Genomic DNA, 24,546 nt, shown 5'->3' on the forward strand with positions numbered 1-24,546 from the left:
TATATATATATATATTTCTTTTTTTTTACACAGTATTTTTTTACAAGGTTTCCATCATAAATAATGTGTCAGGGTTCCTCAGCTTAATCAGCAAAGAACAACATAAACTGTACAGCTTATTTACAGCTTTTTCCTTAAGCCATCTCATCAATAGAGGGGGTCATCCTGTGATATTTTGTTTTTCTTTGTACCTAGGTAGATGGCCGCTGTATTGTGGCAGAATCATTTGTATCATGTTTGATTCTGTATGCAATGATGCATTTGTAACTGTGGCAGAACAAGTTAATGCTGTGGGACTGAAAATGAGGGATGATGAAAAATGTTGACTTGTCAGCAGAACAGCAATAGAGGGTAAATCTTCCAATAGGTACACCTGTTCAGGTGATACACATCAAATGGTGGAGTTCTCTTACTTTGAAAAGATGTCCTTTCACTTACTGCTGTGTTTACAGGACATAAGGGGGAATCTGGGACACAGAAAACAAGATGACAGGGGGTTTAACCCTATCCTACTCTATAAAAAAAAACAAAAAAAAAAACAGCATTGTTCAACAGGTATTGTTTTAAGGTGGTGTAATCTTTGTAGTAGTAGGCTTATTTTCACCACAAAGACTGTAATGAAATCTGTGCTATCGGGTAAGCCCTTTAATCAGGTACACATATGAATTAAGTCATATGGATTGGATCACAAAGTCTGAACAAATTTAGGAGCACTATCTGTATACTGGATGGGCATCGCTATCAAAGTTCTAATGCAGGCTAACTCTTACCAGTAAGGGTGAATTGTGTACCTGCTCCCAATCAGTAAGGCCTGTCACCTGTGTACATCACTAGACAAAGGGGGCAGCGAGCAGAACCCACACTGAGGGGAAAGCACATGGGTGGCTGGAGTTGCCTGGACTGTCCAGATGGACAGTGTGTTCAGGACTGCCTTAGACACTGATAGGTATTGCTGTACAGTGATGGCTGCATAGACTGTACTCTGCTGTTCCAGAGATCTGCTGTTTCAGAGCCCTGCTGTTCTAGAGAACTGCTGTTCCAGAGGTGTTGTTGCAATGCTGTGCTGTTGGCAACTGTGTGTGCAATAGTTACTGTGCTACACCCATCTGAGACTGTGAGTAGATTAAAGCTGGTCGTACATGGCTCGAAATTCAGCAAGCTCAGCAGGGACCAGCTGAATTTTGATCCATGTGTATTACCTTCCTAGGTAGGTGCTAGGAAGAAGCATATGGGTGGCTCTGTCTGCATATCAGGAGGGCCTGATTATTTGTTAGGCTGTTATGTGCTTTCCAGGGTGTCTGTTGAGTCTGGAGAGTATCCCTACTGTGTCCAATGAGGGTTCTTATTGGACAGTGGAGGAAACCTGACCAATAGCACACTGGGGCTTGTATTCATCTCAGAGGGCAGAATCTGCTGCAAAGCATCCTGGGATAGGGTATATGTCTGAGGGGAGCACATGACGCATTGTCTTTGGTGGGAAGCAGAGTCCCAAGAGGAGGGTGACGGCTATCTCTCCTCCTGTCAGTGCAAGTGAGAGTGTCCTGGGCAGTCGGTCTAGAGGACGAAGGTTGAGCTGGGCTGCAGAGAGGGATCCACAGTGCTGTGGACCAAGTGTATGGTGAGTACTTGAGACTGCCCAGGGGCCTGCTTAGGAGAGGGGACTACTCCAGAAGGTCAAGGGGATCCAGGAGTCAGCTAACCTAAGGAGAAGGATTAGAGAAAGGAGGTGCCAGTGTTGAAGCCCTGAAGATAAGTGAGAGAAAGAGGTTGCCTGTGTGGGCCCTGAAGTGTTTAGCAGCGCAGGAACAGCACATGTAGCTACCTCCGCAAGGAGTGCTTAGGGAGCTAAAGGAAGGACGACTTCTTTAAGTGAGAAAGCAGTCCAAAGTCAGTTTGGAGTCAACAGGCAGCAAGCCAGAGTTAACCAGCGTCAACAGCGTTGACCGGCATATAGCCAGCGTCAAGTCAGCGCTAAGAAGTGTTTTCAGTTGTCCCTAGCAAATTGTGCATAGTTGAGCCAGAGGAGTGTCCCACTCATTCCCATTCTCCCATCCAAGTTCTGAAATAAATCTAAAAACCCAAAGATACTGGACTGATCATTTTCTTAGCGCTCACACTTATGCACAAGGGTACTTTTGTTGCACCCGGTGGCCCAGCAGGACCCATATCTAGCACAACGGCTGGGAATCCTGCTACACATGTGTCGGCAGGTTGATTGTACCCAAGTTGATCAATGGATCGACTTAGGTACAACTAGCCTGTCAGATTTTTGCCATACAATTACTGCTGGCAGGTATAGGCGCTAGCAGTAATCATGTTCTATCAATGGAAAAAAAAAAAACAGCACTGTCCCTACATATATAAAACAAGCAATTCATATTCCAACAATCCTTATGAAATAATAAACAATTATAAACATTTGCAAATAAGATATTTCATAAATTTCAAACCTGAAAAAATCAAGTCCTTGAAACAAAGTGTAAAGAGGCTTTCTTCAAAGTGCAAATAGTGCTTCAAATCTTCTTTGTGCAATAATAAAGTGCCGTGCTCCCTCCCTATGTGTTCTTACTCACCAATATTAGAATTTAAATGTGCCTATTGATAGAGAAGTTTTCAACTAGTGCTCGTGTTCCTCTATCCCCAGCTGCTCCACTCGATCAATTGGCAGGATTGGATGATGTTTCCTCATTCGCGTAAAGAGGATTACAAGAAAATTTCCATAGTGTGTTATTTTCCTTTTTTTATAGAGGTGTAGCGCTATTTTGGTCACTCTTGGCGGCTACTGGGGTATGATGACGCCACCTGTGTAGTATTTAGGAGCAGAGTATATAATCTGTGTGATCAGGACAGGATTTATAGTAAGCGCCAGTGTGTAATGTTCTGGTACCTCTGGTACCCTTATTCCACTTTCCCATTCAGTGTATGCGTCCCACCATTCTCTTCTGGTAGGTGCGCATACACCTTTAGGACCGATGCTGTCATCACTGAGCGCCGCAGAGAGGCTATTTCAACCGCCGGCGTTCTCACTCACATGTTCGTTCAACCTGCCTTGAAGCTCATATGCTTACAAGCGTACCTCGCTGTCGGAACCTCGCTGCTGATCTCTGTATCCCGCTACCGGATCACTCGCTCATACCGAACCTCTCTACTACTGCTTGCTATTAGTGATAAGTACCCCGCAGGGGAATCCTCCATAACCTTCCTACTAAGCTTACACTATCTAGCTCTGCATATTAAGGACTGTAACTATCATCTGCACTGTTGTTTTAGATTGCTAGCTCTTGAGCCTACTAACATCTATCCTTGCACTGGGTTAGTCTCTCCTGTATGTCATCTGCTGTCCTACCACCTACTACCATACATGATTGCTAACCTATCTGCATCCTACCTGTTACCATCTATACTCTCATGAACATTTCTCTCAAGTGCTGTTCACCTATTTGTCACTGTTCATACCTGTCTCTTCAACTCATCACCACTATACTGCTATATACATCTATCACTCCAGGAACATCTTATTGAGTGTGTATATTTGTATGCTGAATCAGACAGACCACAGTGATGAGTCTTGGGAGTTGGAATTGGTATTTCAACCTATCTCTACATGACTACTGAGTGGAGTTTTTCTGCAGCTGCAAATCCATCTTGTTTCAGAAAACGCAGGAGCGTTACACAGTGCCTCCACTCAAGCAGGGCTTGTGATTAGCAAGTGAAATCCCAAAACATATCCATAAAGACAATAATCCACACAGCAGAGTGTTTAAATGTCCATGTATTGAAGAAATAACATTCAATAAGCCATACAACATAAGATATTTTCCTCAGGAACATGAAATCATTAGCTGTGTCTCAGTGAGGGGATGTTACAGCACTTACAGTCTGTTCTCCACTCCAGCAGGAAAAATGTCTGTGTCTCCTCATGTCTCTCTTTTCCCCAGTCTCACCCACAAATCCTTGCTCTGCCTTTTTTGATGACCTCATCCTTCTTGCAGAGAGAGAAAGAGATCACGGCAGCCATATTGACAAAAGGCAAAAACAAACACTGCATAACAGGAATACACACTTGAAAGATGGGCAAAGAAATTATCACATCACTACAGAGGTTAAAAAGATATGAAGTTTACACTCACAAACAAACTGTAATTCAAAGCATGTGACGTGGCTGGAAGTTCCCAGCTTACGCGTTTCTACGCTCCCACAGGTCTTCAGAGGCTGGGAATGCCAGTGGTTGGAAGTCCTTTTAGGTCTATTAGGTCTATTAAATATATTAAGTAATCATGTTCTACCAACTGAGAAGACTCCCTGTGTCCTGCTGGCAGAACACAATATCACTGTGAGAGGCATTTCCCTATCAACACTGACTGTGTTGATGGGGGAATCAAGTGATTTTCTTTCCTTCCACCCATGGAGTGACCAACAGTGTTTAATCACTTAATTCTCAGTGCAGAGTCAGCAGGGGACAGATGCAACATTGGACCAATGCTGCATCCTCCTTGTAGAGTACAAATGTTTATTTTTTTTTCTATAAGCCCAAACTTCTCTCTTAACAATGAACATGGCAGCTCCCGTTAGTCATCATGGGCCTATGATATATAAGCCACTATCGAAAAAAATCAGAAAATATATTGTATTTTATGAGAATACGCCCTTTAATAATGATTGTGACTGAGACAGAAAATCTAATTTAATCTTTTGTTGAGTTTGGCCTTTGTTTGTTATGTTGTCTGTTAGCAAGCATTCTGATTCATAAAGCAAGAGATCCGGCACAGCGCATGTAAGCAGACACAAATACAGAATACAAAGACAGAGAGGGGAGAAAAAGACAAATTGAAAATACCTATTATAAACAAATGAGGCAGTGAATCTTTGTATCTCCCGACTGTGTGGTGCTGTCACACTTTATATAGAGAAATAGTGGATGTAACAAAGACAGATAATAAGTATGAGAAAGACAGTAAGATAAAGATTGAGTGGATGACACATACAGTAACATACAGACGGAGAAGAGAGGGAGCTGGGAGCTTATTCAAATAAATCAGACAAAGAGAACAAGACTACTACAGTACTGTCAAACATTAGATAAAGTATGTGGGGAGAAAAAATGAAGTAAGAAAGACAGCTACAGCAAATTAGGTAGGAAGCATTATGAAGGACAGATATTAGCAAATATTTACAGGCCTATTTATAGTCTCTATCAAGTAGCATAGTTTCTGCAGAAACAGTAATGAATCTTGCATATAACTGAATAGTCAGTTAGTTACAGTATATGCAGAGCCTATTCATTTGGTAGTCAGTGTAGCCAGGTGCGCCGGCTATGTGTCTGGGATGTGTGTGTGTGCAGGCTGAGCATGTGTGTGTAATCTCCACCCCTCCACCCACCCCTCACTGTAAGTAGATTCTGTCACAGGTGTGAGCTTTCTCCTTCCTCCCCATTCTCACTGTGCATGGCTGGCTGTAAGGATCAGAGCGAGTTCTGGGTTTGATTCCCTGCTTGCTCCTGCTTCTAAGCCCCTCCCTCCTGCAGTAGTGGATCAGAGCCAATCAGCAGCAGGGGGAGGATGCAACAGCCACATTGGAACTTGTAGTTCCTTGGAGGGCACATCACGATACAGATGAATGAGGGCAGATGGACTCTGAACCACAGGAGCTTTTCCCAGGCAAATATAAGATACTGGGGGGTCCAGTCCAAAGTGGAGAATAAGGGAAACGGACCAAATGTCAGGGTCTGTGCGCCAAATCTAAGGGACAAGAGTCAAGGAGAGTAGCTGAGTGAACTTGCTGCTAATGCGTGTCTACCTACATCTAAGAGAGCAAAACTAAAGGTAGCGCACCGTCATAGGGCAGCCACAGTGGGTGTACAATAGGTACTTAAGGTGCCACATCCTCAAATTCTAAAATGTAATAGTAACTAAACGCATGGACTTTTTAGGCACCATTCATTTTGCCTGTCTCCCCTGGGCACCCAAGGTGTATGTGGTAGATGTCAGAAAGGAGAGCAGTGGAAAATTAGGGAATTTTGCTGGATAGAGTGAACCTAGAAGTTCTTAGGCCTGAACACTTGGAGCACCTGAGTTTACAACCTGCTCTGACCACGGTAGCAGTTGATTAATCATATAATGTGCTCAGCTGCAATAGAGTGCAGGTGTCTAATAGACCCCTGATGTCTTCTTAAACAGAATCTGTCACCTGCACTATGCTATCACATAGGGTGCTTGTCAGCAAAAAAATTAAGTTAAAAAAAGAAAGAAGTTAAAAAAATTATTGGTTAATAAAATAGGTTTAAAAAATCTAAAAAGTCCCCCCCCCCACACACACACACACACATACATCTCAACCACACATGTCAGCTACATACGTGTATAAAAACTAGAGATGTGCAGAATGGAAAAATTTAAGTTTGGTTTTAGATAGATTAGTGTGAAGAATAGCTGGTTGTTAAGCAGTGGGTTGGAAAGCCGGCCACCGCGTCCTTAACAACTGATTGCCCATCAGCTGTCATCAGGCTTCCCCACTGACAGCTGAAATTTAAACAAAACAATGTTGGCAGTAAAATTTTAAACCATCCATGCCAAAATGTAAAAAAATTTAAAAAATTTAAAATAAAAACGGCATATGGTCCCCCCCAAAATGTATAGAAAAGGGGGGGGGGGGCAAGCGAGCGCCCTTATCCTAGCCCCCCCTCCTGAACTTTACCAGGCCCCAATCCCCATCAACATGGGGAATAGGTGCTTTGGGGTGGGGGGGTGGCCCCAAATAATCCCCCCCCATGTTGAGGGCATGTGGTCTGGTATGGTTTAGGAGGGGGGCACTCGCTTGACCCCCCCTTACTGACCTGCCAGGCTGCGTGCTCATATAAGGGTCTGGTTCGGATTTTAGGGGGGTTGCCCACGCCTTTTTTTAAAAACAAAAAAATTGGTGTTAAGTTCCCAGCCTGCTCCTTACAACCAGCTAATCTCACAAAGAATTTAAATTGGTTGATCATCATCTTAATTCCAATCGTTTGGAAAATTGGGAATTCATTACAAAACAAATAAACAAAATAAATTTTAATGGATTTCAACAAAATTGGTTACTATTTGTTACTATTTCATTCAAAGATTCGGATGTAACAAAAAAAAAAAAAACAACTCCTCCAGGTGAAAAAAAAATTAGATACTCGGTACTCCCACACCAGTGCCCAGGTTAGAGGCTTACTGAAACAGTATGAGAAAATATTTAACGCTTGAAAGTGATTGGCTCAAATCCTGGACATATGATGTTGCCACTTCACTCCACCATATATATCAGCAGCCACTCAGGGGAATATGCTTGGAAAAATCTAGAAAGCTCCACATAGTGTAAAATTATTGGTATTTAATATTTATTAACAACAATGCTACTCATATATATACATATATAAAAGCATAGATGGCACTGTGCAAATCAAACTCCCCAGGGGAATATGCAGATTGCTTCCAATTTCGGTAATACATGATGTTGTCATGAGCATTATAGCATTATATGACTCAGCAGTATATGACTTCTCATTTTGAGGGTCATACAGCTCTGGTAAGCCTCTGACCTGAGCACTGGTGTGGGACACATGGTGTGTTGTTCTCTTCACCTGGAGGAGTTTTTTACATTTTATGAAGATGATTTTGTTTTTAATTCACAGTGGAGTTCCTTTGCATGCATGCACATTCTACTATAGACACATATACTGGACTGATACAGGTTTTGTTCTGTTTTTGTTTTATGAGCGCAGCACTTGAGTTTGGATTTACTTGATATTGCCATTTTGTATCTAATGGGGTGTTAGCTGCTGGTTTAGGAATTTTACTCTTAACGCAAATGTTTTAAAGTATTTTAAATTGTCATCGATGAACAATTTTGGGTACCATAGTTTTTCATAATTTTGCAGGGGCATACAATTTTGAGGGTTGACATATTCGGTATCAATTCCCTCCTAATCCCCCGAGAGGCAACCGGACACTCCCCGGACCAACCCCACCCAAAAAAAAATTTAGATTTAGATTAGATTAAGCCCAGTGGTTAGATCTTTTTCTGTTTCAAGAATTTTATTGAGTTTTACAGAAAGGTAACAAAAACCACAATAAAGAAAACAGCATATGTGAAATGTAAAACATAATTTCCAGACTTGAGTAGGAACAGAGCTTAATAGTGGAATACTTCTGATTTTTTGAACTGTAGTTTTCGGTCGTGTACAGAAGGCCTGAAGTCTCATAGAGGAATAGTGAGATAAAGAGGGAAGAACTCTCAGTAAGCATTAACAAACTATCAGTGCTGTTAGGTGTCTTCCTGCAGGAGTATGGAGAGAGAAGTGAATACCTATGCCCAGACTAGAGCATAAGATAGGAGGTATATTACTGTTTGAGGATCAACAGGTATGTATCTGTGGAAGTTTTAGGGAAAAGGAAGTGGGGGAGATAAGGGATATGGAGAGAGGTAAAAACGTGAGGGAGAAAATTAGGGTGTGGAGGCTGGGGTGAGCTTCTCCTAAGGTCCCCTATGGAGGGGGTGCGTATAGAGGGCCTCATTGGTTCCGTCTTCTGTGTGGCTAAGGTAAATCAAAGAATTGTGTTGCTGGTGAATGATGGTTTGAGCATCTATTTATGGTACTAGTTTTGCTATGGAATCCTGAAAAAGGAGCCAGCATTACCATGAGCAGTTGAATTTGGATGGGTTATTATAGGCTGTACTGATCAGTTCCTCAAATTCGGCAGTTTGTTTGATGAGGCAAAACCAATCATCTGTTGTTGGGGGAGTAGCAGTACCCCATCTGGAGGGGATGCTCTTCCTGGCTGCATTGATTAAGTGGATTTATAGTAGGTGGATTTGGGTTGATGTGGCAGGTATTGGACTGGGGTGAAGTGAGGTTGGAAGGTGGTGATCTTAGCAATGTTATCGTGTACTGTGGTCAGAAATTGTTAGATCTTTTTAATGCTGAAATATTTAACTACTTGTCACCACAATATTTCTTCCATCAAATCTATTTCAGTGTGGCACAAAATAGGTCACTGCTACCAAGCAGTTAAATCTCTTAGTAGTAAAGGGATTTCATTGTAGCACAGTTGTAGTGTTTACTTGATAGCATTGTTAGCTCACTGATGGGTTCACTTGTTGCCAAGAGTTAATCTTTAAAATAACTATGTAACAGCAAATTATATATTATAATGCAAGCCTGCTTCAAGCAAGCAAGTAATCATTTTCACAAATCTGCACAAAAACATTTCTTTTTATAGGAAACCTTGCTACAGGGGTGCAGAACCAAGTACCAGTTGGCACTATTTCCTGGCCATATCCTACTTAAGCGTTCCCCAACAAGCTGACAACACAGCTCAATAATGTGTTGCTCTTCTGGCAAAGAAATGTTCACAGGGTGATGAAAATAGAACAGGATGTACTTCAAATCCCCAACACACAAAACATCCTAATTAGTGTCATTAGCTGAAAACTCAGGCCAAGTATTATATTTTAGATTAACTGCAATGTTCTGCTCTCTTTCTGTTCACATATGCGAATTATTCAGTCCAAATAAATGTGGTAATTAGAGAGGAAATTATATGCAATATTCGGCTTCTTTTAACATATATATATATATATATGTATAATAATTTTGTGATAATATTTAAAGGGAATATATTTTAACATTTTTTTAGTTCTGCATTTGAAATAGATCAGCTAGATGCAACCAGTCAATGTGTGTAAACATTTTAAAACCTTGTTTGCAAGCATACTTGTAATGATAAAGTTACATGATGCCATCCTTATTTGCTCATTATTTATACAAACTCTGCTTTCTAAAAATCAAAATGATAGAGAAGGCTTCTCCCCTTTTAAATAATTGCCTACATCACTTTAGAGTAGACATTAAAGGAAAATAAAAAAGGACCATTAGAGTACTTGCACATGGTACTGATGTACTTTAAAGTAAAGTATATATATAGTTGGTATAGAAAAGAATGACACCCCTTTAAAATAATGACATTGTATTGCTTTGCAGCCTGAAATGAAGACAGACACAATTTTTGTTTCATCCAGCTGTATTTACTAGTGCAACTTATAACATCCAAGTGAAAGATAAAAGACCAACCCCCTTATGTCAGTATTTTGTTGGATAACCTTATGCTTTAATTACAGCCTTTAGTCTGTTGGGATATGTCTCTACTAACTGTGCACATCTAGACTTTGCAATATTTGCACATTCTTCTTTGCAGTACTGCTCAAGTTCAGTTACATTTAATGGTGACCGTTTGTGGACTGCAGTCTTCCAAGTCATTCCACAAATTTTCAATGGGTTTTAAGTAGGACTCTGATCAAGCCATGCAATTACATTCACCTTTTCTACTTCAACCACTGTGTGGTCATTTTTGCTATGTCCTTTGGGTCATTTTCATGTTGGAAGGTAAACTTTCTTCCCATTGACAACTAGTAGATTTTCCTCAAGAATTTGAAGGTATTTTACCCCATCCATTTTCCTTCTATCCTGACAAGTGCTTAAGTCCCTGCTGCAGAGAAACACCCCCATAACAGGATATTACCCCCTCCATGCTTTACTGTAAGAATGGTGTTATTTGGATGCTGAGCAGTATTGGATTTCCACCAGAGATATTATTTGGTGTTGAGGCCAAATTATTCAATTTTAGTCTTATCTTACCACCTTAAATGCACCTTGAAGATTCTGAGGCCTCATGGACAAAGGTGTTATGGTCAGATGAGACAAAAACTGAATGATTTGGCATTAAACACCATTCCTACAGTAAAGCATGGTGGTGGTAATATCCTGTTATGGGGGTGTTTCTCTGCAGCAAGAACTGGAACACTTGTCAACATAGAAGAAAAATGGATGGGGCAAAATACAGTCAAATTATAATACCTGACATGTTGGTGTTTTCTCTTTTACTTAGATGTTAGAGTAAATACAGCTGGATAAATCAAAAATCGTGCCAGTCTTCATCTCAGGCTGCAAAGCCGCAAAATGTGAATATTTTAAAGGGGGGTAACCGTAATTATTTTCTATACCCACTGTATAAAGTATATGTGAACCCTTGTTTGTAAAACAGCTCATTTAGATAAAAACAGAAATGCAAGGCAAACATTTGTGTATATATTTAAAAGACATTCTAAATATGTTTTTTCTTTTTCAAAAGTGATCACATGACCTCTGTTCTCCGCTGCATAAGGGGCTTAGAAAGGTGGAGGTGGAGACTACAGGTAGTGTGTCTAAGGAGGCTGAGAAACAGGAGTACAGATCTTCCCAGTAATTAGCTGTGTGGGGGGTTGCTTTTTGGACAAGTTTGACCATTGGAGGACAGGAAGGTTGTGCTCCCAAGATGTGCTTCCATGCCTGGCATGGTCAGTTTGAAATAGAAAAGTAGAGGGACTGGCAAGATCACGTGGAATTTCACACAAAGAAGGCAATACTTAACTGCTTTTTAACATTGTAACATTACAAGTGTACATAAAGCATTATTAAACCCAAAACTAAAAATGCAATATATTTCAGCTTACCGATCCTTAGTTTTGGTGGCTGCATTTGTTTTCCTTTTTTAGGCTTTTTTTCCCCTCTGTTTTTACCTGGTGATCTGGCAAGTAACACACCTCCTGAATTAGAGTGCTCTCAGTCTGGAGGAAGGAGCACAGGGGCAGCTTTGGACAGCAGCACCGATCATTGGAAGCACTCCTGGCAGTGGTTAATGGCTTATCAACACTCTAACCACTACATCTGCAGATGTAAAAAGAAAATAGGCAATAGACATTTTCTGAAAGTGAGAAATGAAATCAAAACTTACATCATACTCTCCGTACATGTTTGCTTTAAAGCTCAACTACAGGGAGTTCAAAACATTCCATTCACTTTATCCAATTAACATTTAAGAAACTCAAGTAAAAAAAAACAACTACTTAAAGTGGTGTTCCAGCCTCCCTCTCCAAAAATTAAAAGTCAGCAGCTGCACATACTGTAGCTACTGACTTTTAATATTAGAACATTTACCTGTCCTGGAGTCCAGCGATGTCGGCACCGCAGCAGACGTTTACATTGGCTGTCGGGTGCTGCCACCGCCATTGCCGGTAAGGGAACCTGGCAGTGAAGCCTTGCGGCTTCATGGGTGGGTCCCTACTGCACATGTGCAAAGCGCACTGCGCATTCGGATTGGCTCGGCTGCGGGTGGAAGGAGGAGGGGACCAAACTTCAGAGGGACAGTGCCGCAGCCCCATCTCCCGGAACTGGGGAAGGGTACCTGTCAAAAACAGGTACCTGTTCCCCCCTCCCCCCTGAAAGGTGCCAAATGTGGCACTGGAGAGGGAGAGGGAGAGGAAGCAAATAAGTGTAAGTTCCACTTTTGGGTGGAACTCCGCTTAAATAGGAGTTGTGGTCACCTGATAAACTGGTTTCTTCTAGTCTGCAGTCTGTGAGGGTCCTTCCTGCAGGGCCAAGTTACTTTCTAGTGAAGCCGATGCTGCCTATTAACTAATGAACTTGTCCATGACATGGATGCCCAGTGAGTTCCTTAGTGTTAATGAGCCAGCATGACCAGTTAGCTGAGCAGTGAAGAGGAGCTTGAAGCACCTAGCAAACAACAGTCTACACCACTGGAAGATCATTTGACAGTAGATTTATGGCTGGAATTTGATGGGAATGGGGCTTTTCTTCTAGAAAATTGGTGTTAAAGTGCTTTGCATTAAGTTTGCTCCATTGACCACCCTGCCCTACTGCTGCATATAGTCCCCTTTCTTTCTCTCCCATGCTTGTTTCTCAACTGGAGAGATGCAAAGTATTTGGTACTTCTGGGTATGGTGGAGCCTGTGACTTTTTCCAATTCTTCTTATGATGCATGTACAGAACCCCCTCTAATGGGATTGTTTAGGACATGCACTAAACAATCCCATTAGAGGGGGTTCTGTACATGCATTTCAGACTCTAAGGATGTGGGCATCACTTCCACTATTTAGCATTCGTTTGTAATTTTCTTATGATGCAGCACCTGGGGTCTTAACAACCAATCACCAGATCTGATCACTGTTGGGTAGAGAGACATAAGGTATGAGCTCTAAGTAAGCTCCGACTTGGAGCTTACACAGAGCTCCCCTCAATCCAGCAGGTGAACAGGTGGCTGCAAAGTTGTGATGGGAAGGTAAATATAAGCAACTAAACAAACCTGTTGTTTTTGCCCCTGCATGGGAATGGGGGCAAAATGCTCTTTTACAAGTAAAATTGATAACTTCCTGGTTTTTTCATCAGCCTATTGGTGACATGAAGCACATATCATATACGGTTTAGATGTGCACGATCACCCCTTCTCACCGATGAGCTCCAAATGATGCTTACCTTTCTAAGTAAAATTGGTCCAGCTGCCAGGCCAGAGTTTTGCTTCTAAAATATCAGGCAGGATCAGCTGAGGATGCCAGTTGCCTAGGTGATTAAGCTTTATATTGTCAGCTTTACAAAATGGCCTTTTCCACATTGTCCACAGCAGAGATTAATTGTACCTGATCATTCACCAAGCTGCATTCAGCCTTTTAAATTGAATTAATCAATTTTCCAAGCAAAGCTAACAAAATGATTTCATACACACAAACCTGCAGCCTAATTCTTTCCATTAGAGCTAATGCTAATCCAGCTGTGCTTTCTTTGTACCTGGCAGTTTAGGAAACAATTTGTTAGGAATAGCACTAAATTGAAGTGTCATTGATAAGCGATAGCTTACCCCCCACAGCTGCTATTACACAGCAGGTTTAGTTTGTGATCTTTTGCAAACCTGTTCAGATTTACATGGGGGTTTTGCAGTAAAGGTCTTGCGGTGTACACAAGCATGCTACTCTACTTGGTATATACAAATCTTTTGTGCACAATTACAAAAAAAACATATATTTATACATTCCCTAAGAATCACAGAGCATCACAAGTAAAACTTTATTACTGAATATTAAATCCCGAAACCAGCCAAAACTTTTTCTTACTTTTTAATTGAGTGAGCACGTGGAATAACATTTTCTTGTTTTTTTTTCGTTCCAAACGTTTTTTTGTTACATTTTCAATATTAGCTTTAACAAACAAAATGATACAGAATAGAAAGGATCAATATGCTCATATAAACAAATATTGCATTGAAAGTGTCATAATAAAGCATTAGACATTTAAAACAGAAGTGGACCAGGGCAAAGTGACAAGAGATGATATAAAAAGGATAATATTTGAGTAGGCGGTGTGCCCCGTGTTTTTGGAGGTAAAGGAAGGTGTATATTATAATAAGACGAGGGGGAAAAGGCTCAGATTGCAACACCTTTAGCCCAGTACAAAACTCTCTCATCCCCAACTAGGGTTGTCACCTCATCCCTTTAATCCAGGAGACATATTTTTTACACTTGTTCTGTGGCTGATATAATGCACATAAGGCACCAAGTGAGTTTAATTACTACCCTAATCAGCCAGAGAACCTGTGTAATTAATGTGTGTCCTGGTTTAAAAGGATGAGGTGGCAACCCTATCCCCAACAAGGGCCAGTAGGGCAAACAAGGGGAAGTGGAAGGGAAAATAAAAAAATGTTTTTCAATACTCAGGCACTTCTCTCTTCCACCCTCTTACAAAAGCAGTGACTCCAGGTTGAAAGAGAGCGGCATGTAGGATTCAATCCATATTTCTGATGTTTTTATGAAATGTAGCCATCTTATCATTATGGTGGGTGATCATTTTTTTAAAGATCATGCTGATCCTGATTCAAAGATCATCTTGATCCTGAGAGACTCAGTGCTTGACGCGAAGGGAACAGTCCGGGTCTTCTAGGCTCATTCTTTTACCTTCTTTGCAGCCATATGAATGTGTGTAACAATCCTGAATTGGGCATTGGTGCATTCTTTGGGTTGCCTTGCTGATGCAGAAGAGCTACGTAAGGCTCCTTCCGAAAGTATTTACCCATACCCATGTAAAGAATTTGGTATACTATTCATGGATATGCACACTTTTGGGCAATCCCACCATTGGGCAATCCCACCCACTGAAGGATACATCTGCCTGGCATCCTCAAAAGCATTGAGGGGATTGGGTTGGAATCACACATGAGATCATCAGGAGAACAAGATATCATCGAACAAGAACCTTGTAGTTCGCTTCCACAGCTAACAGGTTGAGTTAACTCTTGTCCACATTCAAACCCAGTCCTCCTCCAATATGTGTTTTCCCAGCTTAGCATCCCACTTGGCCATGTAAGAGGGAGGGACAGCTGCTGATGAAGCAGTTAGGAAAGAATATACTAGTAAGATAAGACCCGGATCCCTTAGTTTGTTCAGAAAGGCACCTGCAAAAGTGGTAAGAGAGGAGAGGTCAGTAGCATGCTGATTTTGCATATGCAGGAAATGTTTGATTTGTAGTTACTGAAAAACAGCTCCAGTATTGAGCTTATGTCTAGCCTTAAGGAATTCAAAAGGAAGAATACCTGAATCATGTAAAAAGTGGGCAATAAAATATAACTCACATCTAAGTCACTTGTGGAATGCAGATGGGGAGGTGGGTCCTGGTGGAAAGACCAGAACCCCCAGTGTAGAGAGCAGGGAGATATGGGGAGATATCAACTTGTGTTTAACTCTTAAGTCACCCCATACTTTTAAGGAGTGCATGGTAATTGGGTAAGATTGTTACTCCTTTTTTCTGCAACCAGAGAAGATTATTTATAAAGAGAGGTTATCTAAGATAAGCCTCCAAGCAAACCCACAAAGGGACCCACCTAGGCAACTGCCAATGTGCAAGCAGTGTAAGTTGTCATGTAAAAGTGTTGCAGAAGAGGGAGCCAGAGTTCATCATGAAGTTTAGATATGTATAGAATACGTTTAGACATTTGGGGAAAATTACCCTTCCAAATAAAATGAAGAATGCATGGCTGGCGAGCACAAAGCTGACAGGAATGGAATGAAAACAAGTAGTACCAATTCTAAATACAAACATTTTGAAAGTATCGTCATCTTCACTGCCATAATTCTTCCCAAACAAGAGATTTTATGTTTTTCCCAGGTGGTGAGAAGCAAGACCAGGTAGGTAAATAATTTAGGGTAATTTACTTGATAGAGTGAGCTTAATATGAATTCCCAAATATGTCCAAAACAAGTCATAATTAGGGATGATCGAACGGTTCGAGTCGACCATCGGTTCGACTCGAACATTGGCTGTTCAAAATTCGGCCGAATTCCGAACTTTTTGCGGTAAAAGTTCGGAATTCGGCCACCAGAACCGCCCAAAATGCAATGGGACAGGAACTGGGCTTTAAAAGCCCGTGATTGGCCCAGAAACATCAGTAAAATGTGATTGGAGTGACTACGGGGTCCAGAGGCCAATCAGGAGTGAATACGCCCCCCATACGCCCCCCAGTATATAACATAGCCCCGCTAAACCTCTAGCACTGTAATACAGGGGCTATGGAAGAGAGTGGAAGCATTTGTGTTACTCCTGCTGTATGGAGCTGTTCTTTTAGGTGTACGTTTAGTAAACTGAGATAAGCTGAGATCTGGATGATCACGGCTTGTCTCAGAGCATTGCCGGTTTAAATTACTGAGAAGAGTAGTGGAGAACATAGTCTTCTCTTCTCATCTCAGTACACAAACGGCTTGCATTCACTGCAACAGAAACGGCCAGTTTAGTAACACATGATGTCACCTGATCACTGTGCTTCTCTTTGAAGATCTCGTCTTCCTGCTTCTCCAGCTCAGAGGTGGAGATAGCAGGAAGAAATAGGAGATCTCTGCTGTGAATGTCTCCATGCCCAAAAGTGAAAGCAAAAACTCTCCCTACTACAGTGAAATATACATCAACAGCAGGTTAGAAACACATTAACTATACAATCACATATATATCTGTGTGTATATATATATATATATATATATATATATATATATATATATATATATATATATATATATATATATATATATATATATATACTGTATGTACTGGTGTGTGTGTGTGTGTGTGTGTATATATATATATATATATATATATATATATATACTGTATGTACTGGTGTGTATATATATATACTGTATGTACTGGTGTATATATATATATACAGTGGGTACGGAAAGTATTCAGACCCCCTTAAATTTTTCACTCTTTGTTATATTGCAGCCATTTGCTAAAATCATTTAAGTTCATTCTTCTTCCTCATGAATGTACACACAGCCCCCCATATTGATGGAAAAACACAGAATTGTTGACATTGTTGCAGATTTATTAAAAAAGAAAAACTGAAATATCACATGGTCCTAAGTATTCAGACCCTTTGCTGTGACACTCATATATTTAACTCAGATGCTTTCCATTTCTTCTGATCATCCTTGAGATGGTTCTAAACCTTCATTTGAGTCCAGCTGTGTTTGATTATACTGATTGAACTTGATTAGGAAAGCCACACACCTGTCTATATAAGACCTTCCAGATCACAATGCATGTCAGAGCAAATGAGAATCATGAGGCCAAAGGAACTGCCTGAAGAGCTCAGAGACAGAATTGTGGCAAGGCACAGATCTGGCCAAGGTTACAAAAAGATTTCTGCTGCACTTAAGGTTCCTAAGAGCACAGTGGCCTCCATAATCCTCAAATGGAAGACGTTTGGGACGACCAGAACCCATCCTAGAGCTGGCCGTCCAGCCAAACTGAGCTATCGGGGGAGAAGAGCCTTGGTGAAAGAGGTAAAGAAGAACCCAAAGATCACTGTGGCTGAGCTCCAGAGATGCAGTCAGGAGATGGGAGAAAGTTGTAGAAAGTCAACCATCACTGCAGCCCTCCACCAGTCGGGGCTTTATGGCAGAGTGGCCCGACGGAAGCCTCTCCTCAGTGTAAGACACATGAAAGCCCGCATGGAGTTTGCTAAAAAACACCTGAAGGACTCCAAGATGGTGAGAAATAAGATTCTCTGGTCTGATGAGACCAAAATAGAACTTTTTGGCCTTAATTCTAAGCGGTATGTGTGGAGAAAACCAGGCACTGCTCATCACCTGTCCAATACAGTCCCAACAGTGAAGCATAGTGGTGGCAGCATCATGCTGTGGGGGTGTTTTTCAGCTGCAGGGACAGCACGACTGGTTGCAATCGAGGGAAAGATGAATGCGGCCAAGTACAGGGATTTCCTGGACAAAAACCTTCTCCAGAGTGCTCTGGACCTCAGACTGGGCCGAAGGTTTACCTTCCAACAAGACAATGACCCTAAGCACACAGCTAAAATAACGAAGGAGTGGCTTCACAACAACTCCGTGACTGTTCTTGAATGGCCCAGCCAGAGCCCTGACTTAAACCCAATTGAGCATCTCTGGAGAGACCTAAAAATGGCTGTCCACCAACGTTTACCATCCAACCTGACAGAACTGGAGAGGATCTGCAAGGAGGAATGGCAGAGGATCCCCAAATCCAGGTGTGAAAGACTTGCTGCATCTTTCCCAAAAAGACTCCTGGCTGTATTAGATCAAAATGGGGGCTTCTACTAAATACTGAGCAAAGGGTCTGAATACTTAGGACCATGTGATATTTCAGTTTTTCTTTTTTAATAAATCTGCAACAATGTCAACAATTCTGTGTTTTTCTGTCAGTATGGGGTGCTATGTGTACATTCATGAGGAAGAAGAATGAACTTAAATGATTTTAGCAAATGGCTGCAATATAACAAAGAGTGAAAAATTTAAGGGGGTCTGAATACTTTCCGTACCCACTGTATATATATATATTATATGTACTGGTATATATATATATATATATATATATATATATATATACATACATACTGTATGCACTGGTGTGTGTGTGTGTATATATATATACTGTATGTACTGGTGTGTATGTGTATATATATATATATATATATATATATATATTTTTTTTTTTTTTAATTTCAGGTACTTATATAGTGCTGTCAATTTACGCAGCGCTTTACATATACATTGCACATTCACATCAGTCCCTGCCCTCAAGGAGCTTACAATCTAAGGTCCCAAACTCACATACATACACAGTAGGGCCAATTTTTTATACAGGATCCAATTAACCTACCAGCATGTCTTTGGAGTGTGGGAGGAAACCAATCTGTCACGATTCGACCATGGCGACTAGCTAACCGAGACGTGATGAATCGTGACTGGGCAGTATAAGGGGATAACGGAAAAAAAAAAGAAAATTCCTACTAAGTAATTAGATTGGCTGCAATACTTTCACAGCCTGCACTGCCTTCGGTCACCACTAGAGGGAGACTCCACTCCAATCCAGCTGGCTGACCACACATAGGCAGATACAAATCTTACATACAATCTGGTGCACTCTAATGCCTCGTACACACGTACCAATCGTCGGCTGAAAAGTGCAAAAGACTGTACACAAATTTTGTCGGCCAACAACAGCCGACTGCAGAAGTGATGTCATGTGATGGTTAACTTTCCGTGTCTTTTTTCTTCTCTGAGCATGCCCAGTCTTGCAAATCTGCTGATTGTCGGCCGAATTCTGTACTGACTGGCGAACAATCGGCCGTTCTGGTGTTGGCCAACAAAAATTTTAATGCCTGCATGACAGATTCTTTTCGGCCGAAAGTGCGCTGTCGGCTGTCGGAAGCATCATACTAACAAGCCTACAATCGGCCGATCGGTCGTCGGCCGAATATTTACGGCCGACAATCGGTACATGTGCACGAGGCATTAGGGTTGGGGAGCAGTCTAGCAATTACCACACACTACTAGGATTCCTCCAGCTATCCTACAAGCCAGAACCCCTGTGTTGATCACTCTTCCCACTGTCCCCACACCCACACACCACAAAGGATAGCCTGCCACCACCCAACAGTTTGTTCGCAGACTGGTCTGCTGGGACACCACACACACGCAGATCTCCGTCTGGTGTACAATCTGCATGCAATCTGCCAACGCACAGTGCAATTGCATACAGATTGGCATGTATGTATGTATGTACTGTATGTACTGGTATGCATGTGTGTATATATATATATATATATATATATATATATATATATATATATATATATACTTTATGTATATATGTATATATACTGTGCATGTGTGTGTGTGTGTGTGTATGTGTGTGTATAGATATGTTTTCATGTGTCAGAACATGTCATTACGAGTTCTTTTAAACTTTAGTTTCACTTTTTAAATTTAGCAGTGCCTGTAATCTCACAATATCTCGTGAGATTACAGACAATCTACCCAGTTATACACAGATCACGGCAGTTCTCAGAGAAAAAAAATTCTCCTCTGATCACCCTGTGAGAAGTGAAGTTCTCCGCCTTCTAAACTGGGTGCCAGAGGAGATATTTTTTCTCTGAGAACTGCCGAAAAGTGAACTGAGAGAAAACTTCTCAGCTTACTAAACGTACACCTTAGTGTGAGGAAAGGGATATGCAGTGTAGTTAGGGTACTATATACCACTATAGTTAGATTCAATAATCTAGTTTCTGTAGGGATACCTTTAAGTGTCAGGGTGACCATAGTGTAGTTTAGGTGACCTGACTCTGCCATGTAAGGGTGACCGTAGTGTAGTTTAGCTGACTCTGCCTGAGGCTGCCATACCAGGGTGACCGAACTCTTCCACGTCAGGGTGACCGTAGTGTAGTTTAGCTGACTCTGCCTGAGGCTGCCATACCAGGGTGACCGAACTCTTCCATGTCAGGGTGACTGTAGTGTAGTTTAGCTGACTCTGCCTGAGGCTGCCATACCAGGGTGACCAAACTCTTCCATGTCAGGGTGACCGTAGTGTAGTTTAGCTGACTCTGCCTGCCATGTTAGGGTAACCTCACTATGCAGATTATACACACACACACACACACACACACACACACATATATATATATATATATATATATATATATATATATATATATATATCTCAAAATGTAAAAAACACTGATACAGTGCAAAATAAAATAAATTCACATTAGTATGCCCCCCAGTGCCCTTTCCTTCATTTTTACTGTACTTTTTATGTACAGTATATGTATATATATATATATATACAGTATATACACATATACTTATATATATATATATATATATATATATATATATATATATATATACACGCCCAGGTGTGAAAGGAGGGTAACACCATCTGAAATTCTAAGAAAAATAATCTGTTTTTTTTTTTTCTGGTTCTGGACATGCTACAGAGCTGAAACTTCGCAGGTACACTTTTTAGACCCCCCAGACACTAAATCCAAAGAAATTTGATTTTTTTCATTAATTTTTTCAATAATTGGCTCTCTATCAAAAACGACATTTTTTTAAGAACTTTCTTTTGTGTGATTAATAGTCCATTGGGCATGACCCAGAACCCTAGGCACTTTTTAGGGGCATTTATTGGGTTTTAGGGCTTCAAAATTGTGTTTTTTGATTCCAGAAGTTCGGGTTCTATTGATTTTAATGGGGTTCTGGAATCCGAACCGAACTTTCGGGAAATTCGGGTGTTCTGGCCGAACCAAACTTTTCAAAAGTTTGATCATCCCTAGTCATAATGGGCATAAGGTTAGTGTGAAGAGATCAAAGGGTTAGTCAGTAATAAAAAAGTATTGTCTACAAAGAGAAAAATGTTGTGGTGGTAACCCGCTACCTCAATCCCTGCCACATCCCAATGCAATCTAGGAAGTTCAAGCCTCCACCTACTCCAGATTTTTATAAAGTGGACTAATCTGGGTCCACTATTATATGTTTTGTCTAGAGATAATATGTTATTGCCCTTTCACTTCCACAGAGAAGATGCAGTCAATCATTCAGAATGAACCCTCTTAGATCCGAGTGCCATAATTAGGGCCAAATAGAGATAGTCCTGAAGTCCAGGCTCTCAAGCGAGTGACCTTGTCATTGCCCTTTATTGATACAGATGCAGGGCCTTTCAGACAATGTCACACTTGTTATCCTAGTATCTGTAAAAAGTAAGTAAGAATATTTATACCATAAAAACAAAAAGTGCAGCGCTAAATCAGTGTACAATTAAAATGCTAAAAAGCACGTACAAAGAAAACAAAAAACAGGAGGAAGGGGTAGTGTCCAAATAAATAGTCCCAATGTTAGAGTGCAGGAATGTGAATCCACGTGCAAAATAACTTTCTTCCAATAACACCAGGGAAAAGTGTAGGAAGGGGACACCCTTGTGCTCAGGTATAACAGGCAGCTTACCAGAAATCCGTGGCTGCTCAATTTAATGAGACAGCCTCTCCCAGCTGGTAGTAAAACAGTAGGTCAACCAATTGATTAAAAGTAAATGCTGTGACAGTGAATGGTGTCGTACCATAAGAATACAAAGTTATATTCACAATAGGCTATTATATAAGAGAGCAACGTATATAGAGTAAGTCCCACCGCTGGCTTTGCTAGTGAGGATGGCTATAAGAGCCAGTACGCTTCAACAGTAGAGCGTATGTAGCTTAACGATTAGGAGGGAAAGAGAAGGAAAAGAGGGGGAGCAGAGAACAAGAGAATTGTTTTTTTTACTTTCAATATTTCTTTATTGGTTTAAGATAAAGGATGTACAGAGTAAAACATTAATACTAGTTTAGTCAACTAAAATATGACTAAAACTAAAACAATTCAGATGACAAAAATACAACTAAAACTAAAAAACTTGTCTGCTCTCAGAGACAATTTTACGTTCACCTGGCAGGAGCGATCGCTACCGTACCTTGGGATACACCTCACGACTTCTATAGCTACTCTTTACACACGTAATTACCCGCCTTTGTACAAAAAATTGCGAGAGGACCTTGCTACTTGGTCAGCTAGTCCCCCATCGTGGTTCGGTAGGTTGAATTCAGTAAAAATGAACATATTGCCTAGACTGTTGTATCTGTTCCGCACTTTACCTGTAATGCTTAACATGTCTGATCTTAGAGAATTCCAGGGGACAGTTGTCCGATTTATCTGGGGGGACAAGAGGCCCAGGGTGAACAGATGCACTCTTTTTACCCCGAAGCTAAGAGGGGGATTGGGGGTCTCGGACCTGGGCAAATACTATTATGCAGCACAACTGACCCACTTGATTTGCTTTCACTCCCGAGAACCTCTCCCCATTTTGGATGCAATTGGAAGCGGCCCATTTATGGGTCCCAATCCACCATGTGGGATAGGCTGTCGGGCAGACATACATTTAAGTCCCCCCATGCCCCACTGGCACCCCTGCTGGGCAATCCCTCATTCCCACCGGGCCTCTGCCCCTCGGTGTTTGAGTGGTGGACAAACAAGGGGTTTCTCAGGTTGGCTGATTTGTGCGATCACCGGGGACTGTTTACTAGGGCCCAGTTGCTGGAGAAATATTCCCTCCCTGAGGGAGAGTACTATCGCTACGCTCAGATTTCTCATTTTGTAGCCTCCCTTAAGCGTAAGAGTGACATCACTACCTCCACACAAATGGAGTATCTCTGTCGTACGCTGGATGGAGTATCTCTGTTGTACGCTGGATAAACAAAAAAAGCTATATATCCACGATCTATAATATACTGCATGACGATGACACTAAACTATCGTATATGCTACGCTGGAGGAGGATCTGAATGAGAACTTGAACCGAGCTGATTGGAATTCTTTAGCACAGTTTAATTCTAGATCCATATTCAACACTTCCTTAATAGAAGCTAAAGGCGTTTCTACATTGGTACATGGTTAGGGTCAGGCTGGCGGCAGCGGTTCGCACTGCATCCCCCAACTGTTTGAGTGGTGGACAAACAAGAGGTTTCTCAGGTTGGCTGATTTGTGCGATCACCGGGGACTGTTTACTAGGGCCCAGTTGCAGGAGAAATATTCCCTCCCTGAGGTAGAGTACTATCGCTACGCTCAGATTTCTCATTTTGTAGCGTCCCTTAAGCGCAAGAGTGACATCACTACCTCCACACAAATGGAGTATCTCTGTCGTACGCTGGATAAACAAAAAAGCTATATATCCATGATCTATAATATACTGCATGACAATGACACTAAACTATCGTATATGCTACGCTGGAGGAGGATCTGAATGAGAACTTGAACTGAGCTGATTGGAATTCTTTAGCACAGTTTAATTCTAGATCCATACTCAACACTTCCTTAATAGAAGCTAACTACAAGGTGTTTCTACGTTGGTACATGGTCCCGGTCAGGCTGGCAGCAGCGGTTCACACTGCATCCCCCAACTGTTTTCGGGGATGCGGACAAGCAGGCACTGTCCTCCACATCTGGTGGACTTGCTCAAATGTTAGACGATTTTGGATCCGTGTCTATAACTTTATCTATTCATTAACGCAAGTCAACCTGGTGAAAAATCCCCAACAAGCTCTTTTGGGTAAACCGATTGAGGGGGCAACTAAACATACCAAACGTCTTATAGCCTTTGTGTTCACGGCCGCTGAAATTGCAATCGCTCGTTCATGGCGCACCCCTGTAGTGCCGTTCGAGCTACTCAAAGCCAAATTGACCTGGATCATGATAAATGAACGGATTGTATCGTTACTGAATGATAAGATGCGATTGTTTGACAAGACCTGGGACCCCTGGATCCGGTATTTGGCCGGCCCCCCTTAAGAGGGGATCGGGTGCCTTGGT

Source organism: Pelophylax lessonae, assembly GCF_965119305.1.
Source record: "Pelophylax lessonae genome assembly, chromosome: 4".
NCBI classification, from domain to species: domain Eukaryota; kingdom Metazoa; phylum Chordata; class Amphibia; order Anura; family Ranidae; genus Pelophylax; species Pelophylax lessonae.